This window comes from Hemiscyllium ocellatum, chromosome 17, assembly GCF_020745735.1.
Source record: "Hemiscyllium ocellatum isolate sHemOce1 chromosome 17, sHemOce1.pat.X.cur, whole genome shotgun sequence".
Classification (NCBI taxonomy): Eukaryota; Metazoa; Chordata; class Chondrichthyes; order Orectolobiformes; family Hemiscylliidae; genus Hemiscyllium; species Hemiscyllium ocellatum.
This window is the reverse complement of record NC_083417.1, coordinates 13,406,150-13,431,436: the sequence shown is the minus strand read 5'-3', so window position 1 is coordinate 13,431,436 and position 25,287 is coordinate 13,406,150.

Here is a 25,287-nt window from a genome sequence, read left to right as displayed (position 1 = left end):
CTAACTAACATGAGTGGAAATGTTCTCAAAAGGGTGAGAGTTTCCTTCCAAGTTTTGATCTTAAAGGAATGATTTCAGAATACTAGTCCTGGAATTCTATCCCTAATAGTAGTGTGGGTCTACGACACTGTTGGGATTGCAGCGGTTCACAAAGGCAGCTGTGCACCACATTTTCAGGGGAAATTAAGATTGGGTGTCTTTGGATTGCCATGGGCAAGAAGGGCCAAATGGTCCATTTCTATGCAGTATCATTTCTATTGTTCTATTGTAATTAGACTTGGGTGATAATTGATGGTGGCACCCACATGAAAGAAAACTTGAATTTTACAAAACACAATTGCTTCTGCTTTCCTAATATGGTGATGGAGTGGAGACGATGGAATCATGGCCCAGCTACAAAAACTTTCTCTCAGAGTTTGATCAGACTCTCGATGAAGGAACATTTGTTTTCATTAAAAAGGAAGAGTTGACTCAGGCATGATCTAGAGATCCTTGACATTGTAAAGTGTTTTTGAAGGATAAAAGGTAAACTTGTCATTATCTTACCAGACCATAGGGCTGCTCACTCATTTGAGAGATGTACCTGGTGGGGGTTTAACCTGAAGATCATCATGCCTCAGGCGAGGGGAAAGATTGAGAAGAAGATTCCTTCATGGTGCCACAAAGCTGATTTTTTTTTTCTGAAAAGCTTCAGGCCAAAGTGGTCATGTTTTAGAAGTGACCTGTATAATGAAAGGGGAGTGGTCAGCTCTCTAGCTGAGCGGTTCAGTCCAGAACTAGTTGGGAGTTCAGACGTGAGCTGTGTGGAAACTCTCTCTCTCTATGCCCTTCTAACTTCAACCTGTAAGCATCTATTCCTTTATTTACTGTGTTTCAAGAGGGTTTGCTTATTGGGACTGTTGTATATATTCGGAACCAGCATAAGTATGTCTAGTTTGGATAGACTGAGTTCTGCAGGGGTTTCTGTGTTTTATTGTGCAATTTTGTGAATAAACTTTTTTCTGTTTTAAAACCTGGCAGTCATCCTAGCTACCTTACTTCGGGTTATTTTCACTGTACACTTTTAGATTAGATTAGTTTCCCTACAGTATGGAAACAGGCCATTTGGCCCAACAAGTCCTTACCGACCCTCCAAAGAGTTACCCATCCAGACCCATTTCCCTCTGAATAATGCACCTAACATATTGGCAATTTAGCATGGCCAACTACCGAAACAAGTTGCAATGTTATGGTCTGGCTGCCTGTTTAAGTATGTGTTGATCGGTCTGGCCTAGTCCATAACAATGGTAACCTCAGCTGATGTGGGAATTGAACCCACGCTGTTGCCATCAATCTGCATTGCACACCAGCCAATGATTTTACTTGTGGGATTCCAAACTGGGAGTGAAAAATATAAGATAGTCATCTATAAATCTAGTCAGGGATTCACAAATTAAAATCCTCAACTCAGCAAAATGGATGCAATGTGAAAATTGCAGTTGCTTGTTTTTTTAGATTAGATTACTTACAGTGTGGAAACAGGCCCTTCGGCCCAACATGTCCACACCGACCCGCCGAAGCGCAATCCACCCATACCCCTACATATACCCCTTACCTAACAGTACGGGCAATTTAGCATGGCCAATTCACCTGACCCGCACATCTTTGGACTGTGGGAGGAAACCGGAGCACCCGGAAGAAACCCACGCAGACACGGGGAGAACATGCAAACTCCACACAGTCAGTCGCCTGAGGCGGGAATTGAACCCAGGTCCCTGGCGCTGTGAGGCAGCAGTGCTAACCACTGTGCCACCGTGCATGGAGGAGTTTTCCCTCAGTTGATAACAATGTATTTGAGGGAAAGCTGGTTTGAAAGAAATAGGAATGCAGAACATGCTGAAGGAGTTAAAAGAACTAGAAACTCAACTGGATGCAGAAACACTGCAATCAAGTTATTGAGCCTTACATTGTTGATTTGAGAACACTGGCTTCAAATCCTGGAATTCCCTTCCTTACACATCATGGATGTATCTCCATTGCATGACTGCAGGGGTTCAATAAAAAAACACAACTCAGCACCACTTTCTCAAGGGCTGTGAGGAATGGGAAATAAACACTGGCTCAGCCAGCAGCACCCATATATCATTAAAGAATATAAATAATTGAAAATAAGAAAGTGTACCTTTCCTAATTTGTTTTAGTTTTGCGCTGTAAAGTCTATGTGACTAGAAAGTTCATTTTTTAAAAAGTGATTCAATTTTCCTTTTCAAAAATAAAATTTTGGATGACATTAATCTCAAACTGTTTAGAATATTTAATAATTCCTTCATTCACAAAAAAACACTGAAGCATTTCATCTTCATGACCTCGAGCTGCAATGAATTTCTTCTCTCATTACCGCACTTGCAGCTTGGTCATGTAATGAATGTATTACTTACCATCTCTAATTACAGTCAATGTCAAACATTTGAGGCCCAACCAGGTACATACTAATTCCATAACCCTCATCTAGGGAAAAGGAAACCAGCTTTTAAAGGAAATTATCTAGACCGAGATCACCTGAACTCCAACCTCATAGAACAAAGAACATGCATGGTTCTTTTTCCAAAGTGTAATCTGTGCTATGCTAACTTGGGTAACTATTGTAGGTAATCCTAGTCTAAAACATGCATCAGTCACATGTTCAGTGCAACAAATGTGTGCAAATGCAAGACTTTTAATAGCTACCCACACTACAGTCCTTTCAGATCCAGTGTAAATGATGGTGGGAAATTCAACAACTCACTGAGGGCAGAGGCTGCAAAAATATCCCCATCCTCAGTAATGGCAAACATAGCATATCAACACAAAAGATAAGACTAAAGCTTTCGCAACAGTCTCCATCCAGAGATACTGAATGTTCTGTCTCAGCATCCTCCAGAGGTCTCTAGCTTTGTTGTGGTTCTGCTCGCCGAGCTGGAAGTTTTTGCTGCAAACGTTTCGTTCCCTGGCTAGGGAACATCATCAGTGCTGTTGGAGCCTCGTGTGAAGCGCTGCTTTGATGTTTCTTCCGGTATTTATATTGGTTTGTTCTTGCCGCTTCCGGGTGTCAGTTTCAGCTGCAGTGATTTGTATGTGGGGTCCAGGTCGATGTGTCTGTTGATGGATGTTCTTGCCGTTTCCGGGTGTCAGTTTCAGCTGTAGTGGTTTGTATATGGTGTCCAGGTCAATGTGTCTGTTGATGGAGTTTGGGGATGAATGCCATGCTTCTAGGAATTCTCTGGCTGTTCTCTGTCTGGCTTGTCCTATGATAGTGGTGTTTTCCCAGTCAAATTCATGTTGCTGGTTGTCTGAGTGTATGGCTATTAGAGATAGCTGGTCGTGTCGTTTTGTGGCTAGCTGATGTTCATGGATGCGGATTGTTAGCTGTCTTCCTGTTTGTCCTATATAGTGTTTTGTGCAGTCCCCACAACCAAAAGGACTAGCCACTCTACCATATGTCAGGAGTGTCTCAGAACTGACAGCCAGACTACTGCGACCCTTAGGACTCATAACAGCACACAAGCCAACATCCACGCTCAGACAATAACTCACTAGAACAAAGGACCCAATACCCAGCATGAGCCAAACTAACGTAGTTTACAAAATACCATGCAAGGACTGCACAAAACACTATATAGGACAAACAGGAAGACAGCTAACAATCCGCATCCATGAACATCAGCTAGCCACAAAACGATACGACCAGCTATCTCTAGTAGCCATACACTCAGACAACCAGCAACATGAATTTGACTGGGAAAACACCACTATCATAGGACAAGCCAGACAGAGAACAGCCAGAGAATTCCTAGAAGCATGGCATTCATCCCCAAACTCCATCAACAGACACATTGACCTGGACACCATATACAAACCACTACAGCTGAAACTGACACCCGGAAACGGCAAGAACATCCATCAACAGACACATCGACCTGGACCCCACATACAAATCACTGCAGCTGAAACTGACACCCGGAAGCGGCAAGAACAAACCAATATAAATACCGGAAGAAACATCAAAGCAGCGCTTCACACGAGGCTCCAACAGCACTGATGATGTTCCCTAGCCAGGGAACGAAACGTTTGCAGCAAAAACTTCCAGCTCGGTGAGCAGAACCACAACAACGGATACCCGAGCTACAAATCTTCAATCAGATTTTAGTCTCTAGCTTTATACATACGAGGAGAAAGTGAGGTCTGCAGATGCTGGAGATCAGAGCTGAAAATGTGTTGCTGGAAAAGTGCAGCAGGTCAGGCAGTGTCCAAGGAACAGGAGATTCGACGTTTCGGGCATAAGCCCTTCTTCAGGATTCCTTTTCCAGCAACTCATTTTCAGCTTTATACATACACCAGGCTTCAGCCCATCTGATTCATACTATGTTATCTCAACAAGTGGCTGAATACACTGGATGCTGCAAAAAAAAATTGGAACTGATAACATTTCAGCAATAATACTGAAGATTTATGCTCCAGAACTAGCCATCATCTAGCTAAGCTGTTCCAGTGCAGTTAAAATGCTGGCACTTACCTGATAATCTGCTCATTGGATTCCCTACAGTGTGGAAACAAGCACCTCAGCCCAACAAGTCCACGCCAACTCTCCGAAAAGTAACCCACCCAGGCCCATTTCCCCTTGACTAACGCACCTAACACTACGGGCAATTTAGCATGGCCAATTCACTTGGCTTGCACATAGAGTCATAGAGGTGTACAACATGGAAACAGACCCTTCAGTCCAACCCATCCATGCCGACTAGATATCCCAACCCAATTTCGTCCCACCTGCCAGCACCCGGCCCATATCCCTCCAAACCCTTCCTACTCATATACCCATCCAAATGCCTCTTAAATGTTGCAATTGTATCAGCCTCCACCACATCCTCTACCACCCTCTGCATGAAAACGTTGCCCCTTAGGTCTCTTTTACATCTCTCCCCTCTCACCCTAAACCTATGCCCTCTAGTTCTGGACTCCCTGACCCCAGGGAAAAGACTTTGTCTATTTATCCTATCCATGTCCCTCATAATTTTGTAAACCTCTATAAGGTCACCCCTCAGCCTCTGATGCTCCAGGGAAAACAGCCCCAGCCTGTTCAGTGTCTCCCTGTAGCTCAGATCCTCCAATCTTGGCAACATCCTTGTAAATGTTTTCCAAACCCTTCCAAGTTTCACAACATCTTTCCATTTGGAAGGCGACCTAAATTGCATACAATATTCCAACAGTAGCCTAACCAATGTCCTGTATAGCCACAACATGACCTCCCAACTCCTGTACTCAATACTCTGACCAATAAAGGAAAGCATACTAAACACCTTCTTCACTATCCTATCTACCTGCGATTCCACTTTCAAGGAGCTACGAACCTGCACTCCAAGGTCTCTTTGTTCAGCAACACTACCTAGAACCTTATCATTAAGTGTATAAGTCCTGCTAAGATTTGCTTTCCCAAAATGCAGCACCTCATGTTTATCTGAATTAAATTTCATCTGCCACTTCTCAGCCCATTGGCCCATCTGGTCCAGATCCTGTTCTAATCTGAGGTAACCCTCTTCGCTGTCCACTACGCCTCCAATTTTGGTGTCATCTGCAAACTTACTAACTGTACTTCTTATGCTCGCATCCAAATCATTTATGTAAATGACAAAAAGGAGAGGACCCAGCATCGATCCTTGTGGCACTCCACTGGTCACAGGCCTCCATTCTGAAAAACAACCCTCTATCACCACCCTCTGTCTTCTACCTTTGAGCCAGTTCTGTATCCAAATGGCTAGTTCTCCCTGTATTCCATGAGATCTAAGCTTGCTAATCAGTCTCCCATGGGGAACCTTGTCAAATGCTTTTCTGGGGTCCATATAGATCACATCTACTGCTCTGCCCTCATCAATCTTCTTTGTTACTTCTTCAAAAAACTCAATGAAGTTTGTGAGACATGATTTCCCATGTACAAAGCCATGTTGTCTATTCTGAATCAGTCCTTGCCTTTCCAAATACATGTACATCCTGTCCCTCAGGATTCCCTCCAACAATTTGCCCACCACCGAGGTCTATAGTTCCCTGGCTTGTCTTTACCACCCTTCTTAAACAGTGGCACCACGTTTACCAACCTCCAGTATTCCAGCACCTCACCTGTGACTATCGATGATACAAATATCTCAGCAAGAGGCCATCTTTGGACTGTGGGAGGAAACCGGAGCACTTGGAGGAAACCCACGCAGATACGGGGAGAATGTGCAAACTCCACACAGACTGTCGCCCGAGGCTGGACCTTGGACCCTGGTGCTGTGAGGCAGCATGGCTAACCACTGAGCCACCGAGCCACCCATGAACATATTGTACACACACACATAAAAGGAAAATTTCAAATTTGTCAATTACTACCCTTTCAATATAATCTTGATCATCAGCAAACTGATGTGAAATGTTGAAGGCATAACTCTATGTTCCCTGGTGAGATAAATGTAGCTTTTGTAACTCAGCCAAGCATTCATAATTGCATAATGATAATCCTTTTGGAACTGTCAATAAAAACAATGTCCATTAAAACTATGCCCAGATGTAAATTATACCAGATGGCTTATCAAAGAAATCTAATATATGTTTTGTTGAAAGTATTAACATTTGTTTCTGTGTGTAAGGATCAAGGGGTACAAAAACATCAAATCGTGACACTTAAACAGAAGTTCAAGAGTAGAGGTCAAGTCAGTCAATGTATTTAAGAAAGCGATAGATAGGTCTTGATTCGTAAGGAGATCAAGGATTACAGGGAGAAGACAGAAGAAAGTGATTGAGAAACAGATCAGCCAAGATTGAATGGTGGAACAGTTTGGATGGGCTGAATAGCCAAATGCTGCTCCTAAATCTTGTGGTCTTTTGGCATTGTCTGCTTCCTCAACCCCCACATGAGGCTAAGGCTGGATAAGGATGGCAGATTTCTGTCCTAAAAAGAAATTACTGAACCAGATGGATGTTTACAATTACTGACGGCAGTTACATGGCAGCATTGACAAAGATAGATTTATGTTCCAGATTTATTAATTGAATTGTCACAATGAGAGTGGAGCCCAAATCTCCAGAGCCTGAGTTTCTAGATTACTCTCCAGTGACAATATCAGTTTGCTACCACCTTGTTGCTATACAGCTCCTTTCAGGACTTGTTTTAATGCAGGAAAAATAGCAGCCAATTTTAGCACAGCAGTCTCCTAAAACTAGTAAAGCGCTATTGACCACAATATTTTTGGAAGTGATTTTTGTTGAGGAATAAATGTTCAACATGATTACTAAGAGGAATTCCATGCTGATGTTAGAAGTTATGCCATGGAATCCTTCAGTGTCCAATGCTGTTTCATGGCTCATCTGAAAGCCAAATTCTTTAAGATGAATGCTGTAAAGCTGTAAGAACGTACAGCTGCTGATAGAATCAAGGAATATGCAGAGCTCAAGTTGCCAGCGTGATGACAAAAACATACGATATAGCAAGCCACAGTTAAAACAAATGCTGAAGAGAAAATGGCTGTACCTTTCCCCATTCCAGCTCTTGTACAAATTGCTAGTGGTATAAAGAAATGGGAATTCTTCCACTCACAATGGTAGAATTATGCAATAGCTATGGACTTATTGAGCAAAACAGAACAAGGTGCTGCACTTTTCTCACTGTTGGGAAGAGAATGTTTCAAAATATATTCCACCTACAATTTCTCAGAACAGCATGAGAAACAGCCTACACCTTATATGTGCAGTAATGTGGAGAAAAGCCACATGTATCCACAAAATAGCCAACAGAAAAATCAGGTTGCAAGGAGAAATTACAAATATTGTGAATACCATCACAGAAAACAACAGAATGCATGTCCAGCATAGAAAAACAGCATTTTAACTGCAAAAAGGTCAAACCATTCTTCATGAAACTCTTTAACTAGGAAACAGACAAACAAACCTATAAAGTTGATTGCCACAAAGATATCAACCAAAGATTCAGATGAATCAAGAGTGGTTTGATTTGAGAATGAGAGAAATGCCAGATGAACATTTGATTAATTCAAATTACATCTCAGAGCAGGTTGTGAATCTCAAATCTCAATCAGAAAAATGAATTGTAACTGATGTGATGAAGACAGCAGAACGGAAACATCAAGCGAACGTGTATTGCCAGACAGACAGGAAAGGTCCGACTGCAGGAGCACAACAGAATCTTGATGTTGAAACCACAAAACAAAAAGACTGCCTTGTCAGACAGAGTTAATGCAACTAAAGGAAAGAAGTGTCAAAGGCAATAGCTTAAGTCAGCAGAGTCAGCTGAGAAAATTTTGATAGCAAAGCAGACAGACCATTATTCCCAGAAAATGAAAAAGGTTCAGAAAAATTGGACAAACCCCACACTGCGTGCACTATCACAAGATACAAACATGAACATGAATGCTATGTGTTTAAAGAAATGAACAAAACTGGGACGAGATGGAATAATAGTTGATAAAGAGTGAGAACGTTATCTGTATATAATTGTAAATCCGGGTAACTAAACATGTACCTCATAATACACGTCTTCTGTTTTCATTAGCTGTTTGAAAAAAAAAGCAGGGAATTTTGGATTGAAAAGCAACTATGTTCAAATGTCTGTCCATGTCTGCTGTAATCATGTTATCTGCACAATGAGGCATACACTTAAGGTAGACATCTTAAGTTCATAAAGTCCTCATGTTAACACAATGCTGTGCCGAACATTAAGGACAATGTCCTAAATATTGACCTCTGCTTATGATCAAATTCCTTACAACTGGTACAGACCCTTCCAGTTGTATATTATGGACCAGTCCAGAGCCCCTCAAAATATTTCAATTAAGTAGCCCAGACCCTAAATTTGCTAACTGTTTTAAGCAGGTGAAATACAGATATTCCAGGAGAGAATCAGCTGGTCAAACCACTTAGTTTTAAACAAAACAAAATGGATTTACAAGATTACTGAATGAAACACAAACAACAGAAAATAAATATCAAATAACTTATCCTCTCTGAAAACCCAACAGACTAACCCAACCTAATGATGCTGGTCCAAATACTTACAACAATCCCCATAAACACCCCTTGGCAGAAAAGGTAAAATCAAATACATGTTCTTACAGGATCAAACTCGGAGACAGAGTACCAGCCTGAAACTGCTACTTTAGGTCCAGCAGCTTTTTCCACACTACTGCTAAAAACCAAACCACCAGAGAAAAGCTGAACTGGGAGAACTGGCTACTGCCCTTAATTGTGCAAGTGTTCATTTTTAAACTTGAAAGCTTTCTGCCTGAGGCAGTATCTGTTAGCTATTATAAAATTGGCCCTAAAACCCTTCAACTCCAGACTTTTCAGAGTCTGTTTCATTTACGACCTCTCCGGAAAAAAAAGACCAAGGACTGCATAACCTCGTTAAAGGTTTGTCACAGTATGAAACTGTGAATTATGTTGACTTGCGATTATGTGAATGAAATCCCAATCCCTCAAAAGCTAAGTCAACTCCTTCTGTACTGGCCAGTATGGCTTATACCAATATTCTAGAATAGAATCCCTACACTGTGGAAGCAGGGCCTTCGGCCCAACAAGTATCTTATATCAATGCAAAACTCTTCAAAAAAGTTTTTCTTCAAAGTGTTGAGTTGAGTAGTCCTTTCCTTGTAACATGAAAAAAAATCACACACAATTTGCTGGCACAGTCAGAACGGATAGAGTTTTCTGTGGTTTAGTTTGTATTACATCTTAAATAACGTAAGTAACCTGTGCCCACGCAGGCAATTGTGTTTGATTCTTCGCCGATATTTCCATGCTGATCTTTTACAAATTTCTAAGTCCATGTGTCTTAGGGTATTAGATAAATATCTGAAAAGGAAAAAAAATGCATAACCATGCAGCAAGTGCACAGGTGTGATGGGCTGAATGGACATCTTGTCTTGTATGATTTTGTTGGAAGCTTGTTCTATTGTCAATCGTTATGCTTGTTCTAGTGATGATATCACCATGAATAGTATTCCAAATGCACACTTGTCTTCATTGAATTTCATTTTAACCTTTAACATCTTCAAGCAATTTCCTAAATCTGACATCAGGTTTTCCATTGGAGAAGCTCCAAGCTATTACATCAATCACCAATGTGTCAGTATTACTAGTCGGATTATAGAATATAAGAATATTTAGTTCTGGAACAAAAGCAAAATCAAAAATATAATTTAGAATTGCCTAGCACATGTTATGAGCATATCAAAAGAATTTAAGTTGCCCAATCCGACTTGTCAAACTATTTTAAAATAGATTGCATTCCCTCATTGTCATACTGGATAAAAATCCCTAATAGCATAATAGGAACACCTTCACTTCATGGGAGATAGCAATTCAAGAAGGCAGCATATCACCATCTACTTCAGAGTAATTACAGAACGAGCAAAGGTCACACCTCTTGAATGACTAAAAATCCTGTAGTGGTTAGAACGAGGGAGGTAGAACGCAACGAGTATGCGATACCTGATTGGGATTGTTAACCTGGGCCAATCAGGGAGCCCTGGCTGACAGATATAAATAGGTGTCTCATCCTCTGTTGAGAAGAGCAGTGCTTGTCACTGGCCACTTGGGTATTTCCTTTCTTCCTGGTGTTGGAAATTTTGAATAAAGATTCGTGCACCTTGTGTCTTTCACTGTGTCTCACGCCTGCACACACCCAGCATGGGTGTTGGGGGAAAAATAAGCACTACCGCAGTTAGGTGGTAGTGTGGAAAAATAAAATAAAACAAACAGGAGTGTCAGAGGTTCTGTTCACTCTGAGAGCTGGCTCTGAAAAAGAAAAAAAAGTATCTCGCCTTCTGTCGAGAAGGACACTGCTTGCCACTGGCCACTCAGGTGTTTCCTTTCTTTCTGGAGGTGGAATATAAGTAGAGATTTACATACTTGTTTTTCTTCACTGTGTCCGACACTTGCACACACACGACATGGTTGCTGGGTAAAAACAAGTGGTTAGGCGGTAGTGTGGAGAAAGAGAGAGAAAAAAATGGAAAGAAGAAGAAAGAAAAAATAAACTCATTAATAAATAAATAGATGTCTCAGAGAGTCTCCTCCTTCTATGGACTGGATCTGAGCAAGCTGGTCAGAGTCCATGTATTGTACATGTCTAAATAAAAGGTATCTTGGTGATGGGATACCTGCCTACTTGGAGTTATTTCAAGAAGGGACTTTACCACAAATGTGGTATGACCTTGCAGCAGAAGACCATGCTCTTTCACTTTGTTCTTTATCCAGTCTAAGATTTTCAAGGTATTTTTCTCCACACTTGAAAAGTTTGGATTTACTAATGGGGAATTCAATAAGTACATGACGGGTAAAGGAATAGAGAATGTGTTGATATGGTTAGCTGAAGTAGCTTTAGTGAAGTATTTATACAGACATAGATCCATGGGGAGAATGGTGTTGTCAAGTCAAAATGACTTTTGATTAGGTCTGAGATACAAATAGATTCCAAAATTCTCCACTCTTTAAGTCAACAAATCTACTTATTATTTAGCATCATTCATTTTCTTATGATTTCTACATCTTTAATTCTATCAAGCCTCATTTTAAATTGAACCTACCATGTAAATATTATAATTCCAGTAGGTATTACAGGGATAATTTGTTGGTGTTAGCCAAGCATTCCACCATAAAATAGCTGAACCCTTCAAATTTGTTCATCAAAGAAGTACTTTTTGTTTGCAATTTAGATGTATGCTTTAATCTCGCTATAATGTGACATGTAAGTGTGGCTTGCTGTATTAGGGGTTTGAAAGGGTTAACATCAAAGGTGTGCCATAAGCACCATTCAGTATGATGTCATAAATCCTTGTGAAGGAGGAAGACTTAGCATTCTGTTCCCTTTAATGATCTCCGTCCCAATGTCAATTCAATCAATGTTACTGTAACTAGTAGCTAACATGCAATAAATACATTTTGATCAATGCAAGAGCAATTTCTTGTTCGCTTGGTCAATACTTTTGCTCTACCTTCTTAGACAAAGCTGGTTCTGCAGATCCTTAAACTTAGAGAGGATGTTAACAACAAGTTGACCCCATGGTGAAGTGCAGACTTCGTTTTATGATATGTCTACGTTTTCAGTTAAATATAATGTAGAGGGGCCAATGTTACACTGGAGTGGCCAAAGCGAGAAATCACATGACACCAGGTTATAGTCTAACAGATTTATTTGAAATCACAAGCCTGATGAAGGAGCAGTGCTCCGAAAGCTTGTGATTTCAGATAAACCTGTTGACCAGTAGTCCTGCATGATGTCTCCCACTTGCTGAATGTACAGAGCTACGTCACATATTTTGGAATTGTTTGCTTGCATCAGTGGTTACAACCTTGAATCAGACTCGGACCCACAATTGAATGCCGAAACAACAGCCCAGAACATCAAACAGCCTGAACAAAACTGACATCGACGAGGGTTAGAGAGGATATGCATCAGTGGTTGAAATTGAAAGTGGCACATCAGAAGATCGTAAAAACATTTTATTTTCTCACATTAACTAATCACTTAATTATGCATCAAACCATCAAAAATCATTGACTTTAACAGTGCACAAATCTTGTTTTCACTTCATTTGGATGCAACTGGGTGCATGTGACTCATGCGATTGGAGCCCATCATTTTCCTGGCCCTTTTCAGTTTGATTCAACTTTGATCTAAAAGCTTGATCTAACCATTTTCCACCAGCCAAGTATAAGCTGGGTGAAGGTCAATGGTGCACTAAGTAAATTGATCTAGATATTTTTAAATGCATTGTTCAAAGCAAGTACAGCTGCCCCCATTTGATCAAATGGAATCACATGCACACCTCGGTCTCTGGGTTTGAGAACAGGATTGATTTTTTTTCACCTGGTGCTCAGTACAAGAACATCTTGTGCAGTCTGATTAAATTCCAGTTCGCTGGTCAAAATGTATCCAACCATTGCTCCCAATTTTAAAGCACAAGCCAAATGGATGGTAGTTTTTTTAAAAATGGATACCATGCAGCTTTGGTAGGAAGGATTGCCTCTGAATCGAACTACAATTATGATTGAAACACAAATGTTTTGATGCAGTAAATCATTTGCCTGTAGCATTAATCTAAATAAAAAGTCCTGAGGGCATGGATTATACAGGAACCACTGCCAAGTTTCACTGGAGTGATGCACACTGACACTCTATTTAATTCTGAGATTTTTTCATGTGTCATTTGAAGATGTAAGTGATTCCGTGTAAGTAGGGCACAGAGGGCACTACCCATTTTATCCTGGTGTTTGGACAACTCATTTAAAGTCTCCTAAATCAATTCCTTCAGTGCATTGTTGACCTTGCCTGTGTTTGCTTTGCAACAAACAGTTGAGCAATTTGGTCACGCTTGAGGTCAAGTTGCAAATATGTCGTACCTCATGAAGCACCTGCAGAAATATTACCATCTTATTTTATACAGCCGGTAATTGGAAAATGAATAATCTGTGGTGCTGTGATATACAAACAATGCTACTGCAAGACGTTACTTGTTTGCACTTTATATGAAAATTGCAGCCAATTTTGCTCCTCACAAAATTATTTATGATTGTCATTCCTTTTGCGTTAATGTTTTTATAAATGCATACCATGATTGTGCGAAAACCAGCTGCCACTCCTCCATGTGGAATAGAAATCCTAATCATGCATCAAAGAGTCAAAGCTATGTTCTCGTAGATTCCCCACATTGCCGATGTAGGCCATTCAGCCCACACCAACCTTCCAAAGAGCTTCCAACTCAGACCCATCCCCCTATCCCTGTAACCTTGCAATTCCCACGGCTAATCCACCTGGCCTGCATATTCCCAGACAGTTAGGGGCACTTTAGCATGGCCAATCCACCCAACCTGCACATCTTTGGATTGTGGGAGGAAAGAAGAGCAGCAGGAGGAGGCAGACATGAGGAGAATGTGCAAACTCCGAACAAGCTGTCACCTGAGGCTGGGGAATTAAAGCAGGTCCCCTGGTGCTGTGAGACAGCAGTACTAACCACTAAGCCATCGTGAACTCCATATTCTTGAACATTTGACCAAATTAAAGTGGACTTCCTTGTTTATTCCCACCTCTCTCCCCTGAAAGTGATTGTGATATCAGGGAATGAACAGTGACCAGTATTTGCTGTACTTCACTAAGGTGGTCCTTCTTCAAGTAAAAAATGAGGTCTGGAGATGCTGGAGATCACAGCTGAAAATGTGTTGCTGGTCAAAGCACAGCAGGCCAGGCAGCATCTCAGGAATAGAGAATTCGACGTTTCGAGCATAAGCCTGATGAAGGGCTTATGCTCGAAACGTCGAATTCTCTATTCCTGAGATGCTGCCTGGCCTGCTGTGCTTTGACCAGCAACACATTTTCAGCTGGTCCTTCTTCAAGTTGAGATCACGTTCAACAGTCTACTTAATTGTCTGGGTACTATAACTGAGTGTGATTCTCTCCTTATTGGGCATACCCTCAAAAGGGCTCAGACAGCCCTTTGCACAAATGACTAAAATCTATGTCACTGACACAAAAAGACAAATGGAATTTCAGTGATTACCTCAAGAGGGTTGGTATTCAAAGGTAGTAAATACTGTTTCCGTCACACAAAACCATGGTAAAACTCTCATCTATAGCAATCAGCTTTAAGGGAAAAAAAACTTGAAAATTTTCAGTGCACATTTGCCAAAGTTATACCATTCTAAATTATGAAATCAAGTTACATGAGCTTTACTTAATTTTATTTTAAATTTCAAAGCTTGAGAAGAAATTGAACTGAGAACATTAACATGAATAAGGTACGAGGAAACAACTTCCTCTGCTATAAAATTCTTCAGAGCATAGCTTTCAGGTTCGATTCCAGCCGCGGGCGACTGACTGTGTGGAGTTTGCACATTCTCCCCCTGTCTGCATGGGTTTCCTCCGGGTGCTCCGGTTTCCTCCCACAATCCAAAAATGTGCAGGTCAGGTGAATTGGCTATGCTAAATTGTCCATAGTGTTAGGTGCGTAAGTCAGAGGAAAGTGGGTCTGGGTGGGTTACTCTTCGGAGGGTCGGTGTGGACTGGCTGGGCCAAAGGGCCTGTTTCCACACTGTAGGGAATCTAATCTAATGAATTAGGAGGCAGTTTTGCACTCAAAAGATGGAAATTCTGGAACTCTCAATCCCAACTGAATTAAGACTGAGATCAATAGACTTTTGTTAGTTAAGGATATAAAGGGAGCTGGAATAAAGAAAGACAATGTTAGATGTGGAACAGATCGGTAATGATTTAATTGAATATTGGAATAGGTTCTAGGGGCTGAATGGTCTTTTAGCTCTGTTTCAAACACATTTGCAAGCACAAATCACAGCTTTTATTTAGGGAAGAGGGGTCTGGTTGGCATTTCTGGTCTTAAGTAACCTGTGGTGCTGAAGATGTTTGAAACAATTCTGCTTTATACAGCTCTTCAACACGGACTGTGACTGGTAAATGGCTTTTGATACCCAACTCAATCCAATAAACCTACCTCTGAATGTTACGAAGATACAGCAGCCCATTGCACACAAAGGTTGCCAGTCTTCTTGACTGCACATATTACTTGTCTTCAAAGGTTTGCAAATTGCTCATTTTGTGTCTGTGTTTTCACTGAAAAATTTCAATAGATGTTTTTTCCTTACAACTGACTGCAGTAGATGAGAGTTTTACTAAGGTTTTGTGTTACTTACTCTCTTTGAAACATTATTTACTCTTTTTGAATACCAACCCTCTTGAGGTAATGGCTAAAATTCCATTTGTCTTTAATCCGAAAGAAATGTTCCCAAGAAACATTAGGTTTAATGATTTTGTAGATGTCATCCCAAATCAAATAAGAACCACTTGTTTGTCACAACCTAATAAATTGACTCTCAATATTCATTAACTAGTCTGAACACTTCCCTTATCTATTTATTTCCACATTGTCAAATGTTGAAGATCAATTCCACATATTTAAATCTAGCAATTTAATTTGTTTTCCCGTAAACCCAATACTTGGGAAGAAAAAGCAGGCCCTCAAGACTTAAAATCATAACTACATTAAAATATGTTAAGTATTAACAATGAAGTCCTATTTGTGTATATCGAGGTGTAGGAGAGCCAACAGGTTATGTCATGGGAATGGTGAATTGTGGATTCACTAATTAACATGATTATGTAGCAAAACTAAGGATTCATCAAAAGCCAATGGTGAGAAATAAGGCCCTCATGTTATGCCCCACAGGGATGCTATACTTTGAATGCTAAATAAAGTAGAGGAGTCAGGTTTGATCCACCGTTGATTCACCACCTTTGGAATATCGCGCAAGGGTAGGTGAAATAACTGGATAACTGAAATACAAGTAAAGTTACAAAATGCTTGTATTGATGCCCTTGATCAGATTGCACAGAACATGTTGCAAAATAAGATGCACACAATTAGTAGACCTTTGCACAAGTGATCTTATTTATCTGCTAGAATCTATGACAGAAGTGGTGGTCTAAAATTCATTTTTTTGTCAGATTTGTTATGTTTTACGGAGGGTTTCATTTTGAGATGTTGTCTCATTGCATCTTATCCGATTCACTTCATTAATTATCTACCACTATCTCCTACAATGACCACCAGTTGGCCTCCAAAAGACATGACCCACTATCACTAGTTTCTATCCATACAGACAAAGAAGGACACTACTTTGACTGGGACAACACACACATCCTGGGACAGGCGAAACAAAGACATGCACAAGAATTCTTCGAGGCATGGCATTCTAACCAGAACTCCATCAGTAAATGAATTGATTTAGATCCTATCTACCTTCCCTTGAAAAAAAGAACCAGAAATGATATTACCCACCTTAAGAAATCAAGACGTATAAATGGAGAGGTGGAACATACCACCAGCGCTCACCTGAGACTCTCACTGATGATGTTACCTAGTGATGAAACGTCTGAAAAAAACCCTTCAAGCTAAGTGATTAAATTTACATGCTTATCATCAACTTGAGCTACAACTCTTCTCAAAAACCTCCTACACTGTCCCTTTCATCTAATTAAAGCCCCAGTCTAACACTTGCTGTGCCAAGAACAACTCGGCAGTGCCAGGCTCTTCTGGAATGATCTGGAATTGATGGCGCGGTATACCTTTAAATGGATAGTAAACCATACAAGCACTGCCAATCAGGAGCTGACAGGTGCACTTCTTAGCATTTGCCCATGACAGATAAGAGAGAAGAGAAAATTGGCATGTGGGCAGGGACGTGGGTTTTGGCGTGGTGCAGAGGCAGGACATTCACTCCTCTGCTGTCTCTCTCAAATCAGCAGAGAAGTCCATGCCATCAGACCATTCCAGTCTAGTCTGAGTTGATCACCGAGATCAGTACGGTTTTAGAATTTGAGCAGAGCAGTCCTGTGGAAATCCTTGAAAAAGGATAGCTGTATAGATCTGTGCTGTTTAAAAGGGAAGGATATATAGTCAATTTGATTATCTTACAATAAAGAGTTAACGATATCCAGTGGACTTGATGGACTGAATGACCTGTTTCCCTATAGTAGGGAGTCTAGAACAGAAGTATTGGAAGAAAACACTAGAGAGTTTACTTAAAGCTGATTACATTTAAGCCCATGTGTGATAGCTTCAAAATAAATCTAACTGTAATTCCAGTCTTTAATGGCATGATGGCTCAGTGGACAGAGGATGGGAGGAACAACACAGTGGCTCAGTGGGGCTGGTATGGTGGCTCAGGTGCTTAGCATTGCTGCCTGAAAGGCCAGGGTCCCAGGTTCGATTCCACCCACAGGTGACTGTCGTTGTGGAGCATTCTTTCCATTACAGTGTGGGTTTTCTTCAGCTCTCTGGTTTCACCCTGAGATGTGTGCGTTATAGAGTCATAGAGATGTACAGCATGGAAACAGACCCTTTGGTCCAACCCGTCCATGCCGACCAGCTATCCCAACCCAATCTAGTCCCACCTGCCAGCACCCGGCCCATATCCCTCCAAACCCTTCCTATTCATATACCATCCAAATGCCTCTTAAATGTTGCAATTGTACCAGCCTCCACCACTTCCTCTGGCAGCTCATTCCATACCCGTACCACCCGCTGTGTGAAAAAGTTGCCCATTAGGTCTCTTTTATATCTTTACCCTCTCACCTTTAGTTCTGGACTCCCCGACCCCAGGGAAAATACTTTGTCCATTTACTCTATTCATGACCCTCATAATATTGTAAGCCTCTATAAGGTCTCCCCTCAGCCTCCGATGCTCCAGGGAAAACAGCCCCAGCCTGTTCATCTTCTCCCTGTAGCTCAAATCCTCCAACCCTGGCAACATCCTTGTAAGTCTTTTCTGAACCCTTTCAAGTTTCACAACATCTTTCTGATAGGAAGGAGACCAGAATTGCATGCAATATTCCAACAGTAGCCTAACCAATGTCCTGTACAACCACAACATGACCTCCCAACTCCTGTACTCAATACTCTGACCAAGAAAGGAAAGCATACCCAATGCCTTTTTCACTATCCTATCTACCTGCGACTCCACTTTCAAGGAGATATGAATCTGCACTCCAAGGTCTCTTTGTTCAGCAACACTCCCTAGGACCTTACCATAGGCCGTGCTAAATCACCCACAGTGTCCAGGGGATGTGTAAACTAGGTGGATTACAAGATTACAGAATGGGGTGGGTCTGGGTGGGATGCTCTTTGGAGGGTCAATGTGGACTCAGTGGGACAAATGACTGCTTCCACACTGTAGGGATTCTGTGATTCTTAACTTAAACTTACTGAGATATTTGATTATGGGACTGTGGAATGAATATGAGGAATGTTTTGGTTACATTATCAGGTCTATATTTTGGGTCAAAAGCTGGTCTGTTTCTTTTCAATTTATAAACAAGTGCTTTGGCATTGATAGGATTATATCATTATGTGTGTTTAAACTTGAATTTGCATTACAAGTGGACGATTTGGTTTATTTATATTTTATCTTGGTTTCTTTTATTAATACATATCTTTTTCACCATTATAACAAAATTTGCAAGATTGCACATCTCTATTTCAGCAAAAGAACAATTTATTAAAACTAAAACAAGTCAAAAGATGATCTATCAATTCAGACTCTTGTCAGGAATCTGACGAGTCTGGTAATTACAGCCTGGGATCATAACAATAGACTCACAGAAAAGAGCAGCAGGAATGGGGCATTTGACTCATTAAACTCATTTTGCCATTTGTTTAGATCATTGCTGACCTTCAATTTCAACATATTTACATTTTTCCACTTCGTTTGATTTCTTTAATAATTGTTGTTTTTTTTTCAAATATTCCCACTGCATCTGGTTCGACTCAGATAATTGACTGGCAAAAAGCTAAATGTGGAAGTCCAGGCTGCCTAGTGCAATGATTCCACTTCTCAGCTCCATTATACTACTGGCAGTGTCCATCACTTCGGGTAATATTCCCATCGCTGGATAGTTTCAGGGTGGCAAATCCCCCAAAGGTGAAACATCTATCTTGAAACTTCTGAGCGCCCAGTTAAGCAAGGTGGTAGTGGGACAGATAAGAACACAAAGATGAATGTAGATGCTGTCTAAGTTGTTAGAGCAGAAAGATTACCATCACCTACAATGTGAGAAAGGCGATGCACTGTAGCCACTGGTGGGTGGTTTGCTGTATACAACTTTAATTGTTGCTTAAACCCAATTTTAAAAGTCACATTTGATTATGGCCAAGGACACGAAAATAAATGCTTAATTGAAAACGAATGAGAGTTGTGAGAACCCACAGTGTGCACAGAATTTCCTTCCAGCCCTCGCCATTAAACTGCTGCTGTGAAACCAAAAGAATGACAGGGGCACTGAAAATAAATTTTTAAAAATACATTAAAGAAAATGAAACAATGCATATATCCAAAGTGGCAATAAAACATTGAAAGGTGTGTATTTACCTCAGTTACAGCACGCTAGAGCCCATTTTAACATAAAACAATGTCCCTCAGTGTGCTGAAACCTGTGATAAATGCATACTTTTTCATCCCTTATTGTCCAATTAGTTGATGGCTGCTTAATCTATGTGAAACCTTGATGTATTTAACCCTCAGAATGCTGGACTTGATTCGCTATTTTGCCTTATTGTGCTTGTTTGTGCGGAAAGTCTTTCTGTTGGCAAGTTACTTTTTGCTTCTTCCTCTGCCATTTCTTACAGACAGCTTAGACACCAGGTAAAATCCTGTCTATGACCTGGTACATTGAGCTCGACTAGCTGTAACCAAACACTTCTATTTGGCTTCTCTTCCGGCAGGTTACTCTTTGAGCTCTGTTTTGTATTTTCTCCTATACCAACACTCTCCCAGCTGGCCTCCCACCCTGCATCCACTGTAAAAACTGAACATAACTAAAACTCTGCTGTTCATTACAAAGTCCCATTGAACATCCCTATGCTCAATGATTTACATTGATCCAAGGTTTTTATGATCCGTCAACCCTGGTTGTCTCTGTACTCTGATTTTCACAGTTCAGCTACTGGCTGTGTCTTTAGCCACCTTTGTCATTTTTTTTTGTTTAACTTGCTCTTGGAATGTGGACTGGGCCAGCATTTGTTGTCCATCCCTAGTTACCCTTCAGGAAGTGGCAGTGAGCTGCAGTCAATTTTCTGTAGAATTTCAAGATTTTGAGCCAGTGACATGGAAGGAGCGCCAATATATTTCCATGTCAGGATGGCGAGAGAAGGAAGAGTTGAGGCTACAATCCAATCAGCCATGATCTAACCAAATTACCAAGTAGGCCTGGAGGGGAACCTGCAGGTGGCGGTGCTCCCATTTATCTGCTGTACTCCTCCCTCTGGATGGTAGGTTTGGAAGGTGATGTTCAAGGAGTCTTGATGAATTTCTGCAGTGTATCTCACAGATGGTACTCACATTTGGAATGACCTTCCTAAATCTCCTCCATTCTTTAAGATGCTCATTAAAGCCTTTCTCTTCAAACATACCCAGCAATTTGAACTTAAAGCCTTCTTAAGTGACTTAGTATCAAAGTTTGTTTGGTCAAACTCCAAAGAGTTCTGAATGCTTTTCAACTTTAAAGGTGTTTCTTAAAATGGAAGTATTTTTGTTCCAGCTGTCAGAATCAGAGATCAGAATCATCAAACATTACAGCACCAAACAAAGTTATTCAGCCTACTGAATCTGTTCCATCTCCTTTGAACAGCAATGCATTTATTTCTATTCCACCTTTCTTTCCCAATGTCAGTTCTAAACTTTATCTCTTTTAAGTCATAGTCATAGAGTTATAGAGTCACATAGCAGGGAAATAGGCTCTTCCATTCAACTAATCTATGCCGATCATAATCCCTAACTAAACTAGTCCTACCTGTACACTCCAGGCCCATATCCCTTCAAATATGCCCTATTCGAATACTTATATAAGCGTCTTTTAAATGTTGTAACTGTACCCGCATCCATCACTTCCTCTAAACACTTACTCTATGTAAAAATATTGTTCCTCATGTCTTTCTAAAATCTTTCTCCTCTCATCTTAAAAATATGCCCCTTAGTCTTGAAATTCCCCACCCTAGGGAAAAGATACTGCCGTTCACCTTATCTATACCCCTTATGATTTTATAAATCTCTATAAAGTCACACCTCAACCTCCAACCTTCCAGTAAAAAAAGGGTCCCAGACTGCCCATTCCCTGCAACTTCTTGGTAAATCTCTTCTGCATCCTCTCCAGTTTCATAGTACCCTTCCTATAACAGGGTGACCAGATTATTTATGTGAGTCTATTACATTAGTGCCAATAAGAAGGATCGGTGGCAGGGAATTTCCATGTAACATGTTTGCAATGCTGTTAATCAACATTAGCAGCAGATGTAGTTGTTGGGGAGTGGTGTGAAGCCAAACTAGACTGTTCTTTCAAACAAATGAATGGAGGCAGATGGAATTACACAGTTTCACTCCCTCCTTGTGGGAAGTATTGTCAGTGCTCCAGGTCTGTGTAGAGACACATCCAAACTGCTTGGGTGCAGGAACGTCACAGTTCACCTTGTAGGGGGAAACCCACCCTTTCCCTCCCAACCACACACACAGCAGCAGTCTGGATGAAAGATCACTTTTCTAAGTATAAGTTAAAACGTTTGGCGGGTAGGCAGGAATGTGGATTTGAGGCCACAATCAGGTCGATCATGATCTTACAAATGGTGGGGTGGGCACAAGGGGCTGAATTTCTCCATCCCAATAGGAAAGCACTGGTCTGATAGTATTATTGCTGGACTGTTAATCCAGAGACTCAATGTTCTGGGGTTGCAGGTTCAAATCCTGCCATGGCAGATGGTGTAATTTGAACTCAGTAAAATATGAAAATAAGAGTCTAATGATAACCATGAATTGATTGTTGGAAAAATCCATCTGGTTCACTAATGTCCTTTAGGGAAGGAATCTGCTATCATTACCTGGTCTGGCCTACATGTGACTCTAGAACAACAGCAATGTGGTTGATTCTTAATTACCCTCTGGGCAATTACGGATGGATAATAAATGCTGTCTTGGCCCATGATGCCCTAATCCTGTGAATGAATAAAAAAAAATTGTCCTGGACAAAGTGGTTGTGAGCTTCTTTCCTGAATTTTGATTGTGGAAAAAAACATAATGCAGTGAGGATAGGATTTCCAGAATTTTGAACAGGCGACAGCAGTGCTACAGGAAGTATTTCTCTTTTCCAGTGATCTCTCTGTGTTAAAATGGTGACATGACTCACACAAAGACACATACCGATGCATTCAAGGAACATGAAGTGAATTCTGTTCTCTGGTGTCATCTTCGTAAACCTCCAGCTCCATCTTGTGTACAGTGTGTCAGGTTGATACTCCAACAAGTCAACAGAACTGGCGATGAACAGATTAAAACATAGGTCTTGTATTCAGGACAGTTTTCAACTGAAGGTGACTGACCTGTGCGATAGAATTCGAGTGATTATAATCAGGGCTTACTTCATGTACGCATTTTTCCGTTTACAATAATGAAGAACGGTCTTTCCAAACAGGCATCAGTTACATATTTGAAAGGCCGCATTACTAAAAGAGAAGCAAGAAACGACTCTTGAGAAGTCGAGTTGGACCTCCACGGCTTTCCTTTGTGTTATTAGAGAGGAATTTGTCCTATTTATGAATTGACTGCCAGTTTCTTTGACAAGGAGAAGTGGGTGGAAATGGAGAGATGAATGGTTCTGTATACAGTGGTAAAACTAGTGAATAAAGCAAAAACACCAGATTTGATAGCCGTTTTCTGTCCTAAAATAAGAAAAATAACAACAAGCTTTAACGCAAGCTTCTCAGCCTTTCACTGTGAGTTACAATTCTCACACATAAGGAAAAACCAGTAAAACTTCTGAATGACGGATACTGGTCTGACTTGTCTTATATATCACAGAGTAGCTTTCCAATATAACCAATATGTTAATTTCTAAATATTACTGTTTTTTCCAAACTGGTTTTCCCTCTGTCTCCTGACAACATTTTCCTTTTAGGAGACAAAAGGTGTTAAAAACAAAAAAAAACAAAAAATGGGCCATTTTTATATTTTTTTTGCTTGGGTGACTGTCCATTTGTAACCCTGTTAATGCTGCTCCAAGCTTATTTTATGTTGAGCTTCACTTCTGACTGACAGTGGAGGCTTCATCTATTGCGCTGGGCTGATTTCCAAACCAGGTCCCAGAGGTGTAAAGGATAGTGTGTGAACTTAATCCTAGACCCAGTTACTTTCAAAAGAATACAATAGGAAAATTCACTGTGTTGTGATCGGTGTAATGTAACTCATCATACTGTGTGATGGAAAGACCTAGAATTTCGAACAGATCAACAATGTTTGGTTTCTTTTGTGAAGACTTGGATCGCCAGTGTTTTATTTCTCCTGCAAAGCAAGCGAGACTCTGTGTGGAACAGCAAGGAAGGTAAAACTACCTCATTTGCACTTCTGCCAACCAGATCTTAAAGCATCCCCCATCCACAGGGACTCTCACCAGCAATAAATATTATAAATGGCAATAAGCTTGAGATAAAAAAAATCAAAGAATTACAGCCTGAAAAGGTCAGTAAAACCTTTGCTTTTTTTCAAAGGAAAGAGATTGTCGTTGAAATCCCTAAACTTACCCGATGATTACATACGTAATCTGGGCTGTCAGTTCCAATGAGGCACAAGTTCATGCAGAATTCAGAGGACCGTTGAAGCAATCAGGATTAATCAATGCAACTGCTGTAGCTCAAGAGACCTTTGCAAAAGCGAATGCGAGGTATGCACAACACTGAAGACAGCCCCTCCTGACACTTCCAGAATCTGTTACAACACCACTGGGATCTTCCTAGACACACTGTGCAAAGACAGTGGGGGGAAGAAACAGATGGACTTGGCAGTCAAACTACATCTTATCTTTGAAGTGGTTAAACAGGCTGTACCTGGACTGGCAGCTGGTTGTGGGATTTTAAATTGATTCTGGTTTTGTCACAAGTGTCAGAGAAAGCACTGACAAAGTGAAAATATTTGACCTCTATTATACACCTACCTGTGTTGCGGGCTTTCTCTAAAGGGTGATAAGTCATCAGTGCTGCACTTTTTATAAAATGCTAATGATAACTTATATTTAGTTTCAACTTCTTTGGTTAATGCAGTTTTTAAATCTAGGGTTTTCCATTACTTTTACAAGTTAGTGACTTGTGCTCAGGGATATTTCTGTGCCTTGACCAAGTTATTACCGCATTTCTTTTGTGTCAACCTATTTTGACCAATGAGATCAATGCTAGTCAAGGCTCCCGTGATGCTGTGGCAGCATCCATTCCTCTCGAACACAAGATCTAGGTTGAACTCCCAACTGTCTTGAGGTTTGTCATTTCATCATTGATTCAAGTCTTTCTTTATGAATTACACAGAAACAGGCCATTTGGCCCAACAGGTTCCTACTGGTGATTGTGCTCATCACTTTATTTAGTGCTTCTCATCAATTTATTTAGTGCTTCCTAATTTTTTTCCCCTGCTGTGACCTCATTTCGAGGTTAAAAATCACACAACATTAGGTTATAGGCCAACAGATTTATTTGGAAGTGCAAACTTTCAGAGCATTGTTCCTTCGTCAGGAGCTAGAAGGAGCAGCTTGTACTTCTAACTGAACCTGTTGGGCTATAACCTGGTGTCATGTGATTTTTAACTTTGTCCACTCTAGTCCAGCACTGACACCTCCACATCAGGACCTCATTTCGAAGCACGGAAATTGTCACAATGCTTCGGCAAGTGGTTTTGAAGAGCGGGAAG